The 1,066-nt window shown below is 36.2% G+C and overlaps 1 non-coding gene across 1 annotated transcript; it reads left to right on the plus strand.

The window, feature by feature from the left end:
* trnal-cag (transfer RNA leucine (anticodon CAG)) lies at positions 1-83 on the plus strand. Its single transcript has one exon. It is a non-coding gene; the product is annotated as a tRNA-Leu (tRNA).
* Positions 84-1,066: the final 983 nt, after the last annotated feature.

The following is a 1,066-nucleotide window of genomic DNA, read 5'->3' on the forward strand; positions in this document are numbered from 1 at the left end:
GTCAGGATGGCCGAGCGGTCTAAGGCGCTGCGTTCAGGTCGCAGTCTCCCCTGGAGGCGTGGGTTCGAATCCCACTTCTGACAGCCTTGCATTTTTCCATCACCGTAAGTAACTTTAAAGTCACGGCTATTTTACTGCAGTGTAATGTGCCAGACGTTGCGTAGTAGTTGAGGTAAATAGAATCTTGTGCGTGTTGTAGCGAATATATTAGAATATTTTTTATATACACTATAAATATGTGACATATTTTTGCACATTTGTTTCATTCAATACTTTACCAAGGTTGTATGCTGAATTTAACTGAATTTTTCAAAATATACACATATTTAAAAGGATTTCTTTTCCAGAGTTTAAAGTATGCAGTAAAAATACTGTAATAATAATTTAATGCATACGAGTCAGAATCATAATCCCATTATTGACCATGTACAAAAAAGTACAAGGAATTTGTTTTGGTGGCAGCATTGGTATACAAATTAAACACACTGAGAAGAAGATGCATTATGTATTCAATAACTAATTCATTGATTAGTTTTGTACCTTTAACTTTCTGGTTGTTGAGTATTTCAGGTGGGCTGGTGCTGTGGTGCAATGTTTAGCAGTGTTGCCTCACCTCTCTGGGTCCTGGGTTTGCGATTCCATGTGGGTGGATTTTGCATGTTCTCCCTGTGTCATCATGGGGTTTCCTCTGGGTTCTCCGGTTTCCCCCCACAGTCCAAAAACCTGCTGAGGCAGCTCTAAACTGTATTGTTGAATTGATAAAAAAGGTCTATCTGAAGTTTCAGGTAACCATATAATGACTAAAAACTTGCCAATTAAAAAGTATTTCAGGATCTTTCAGGGTGAGGTCTGCACAGTCCAGCCAATAACAAAATCTGGATTCATTATATCCATAATGATGCAATGATATAATAATAATAATAATAATAATAATAATAATAATTAAAATTAATTGACTAAAGGGTTGTGGATTGAAGTTCTATTCAAAGCTCGTCATGTTTAATGATTAATTTAATAAAGGGATTCCCTTGGTCTACATAATTATAAACTGTGAGTGACTCTAGGC

Source organism: Paramormyrops kingsleyae, chromosome 19, assembly GCF_048594095.1.
Source record: "Paramormyrops kingsleyae isolate MSU_618 chromosome 19, PKINGS_0.4, whole genome shotgun sequence".
NCBI classification, from domain to species: domain Eukaryota; kingdom Metazoa; phylum Chordata; class Actinopteri; order Osteoglossiformes; family Mormyridae; genus Paramormyrops; species Paramormyrops kingsleyae.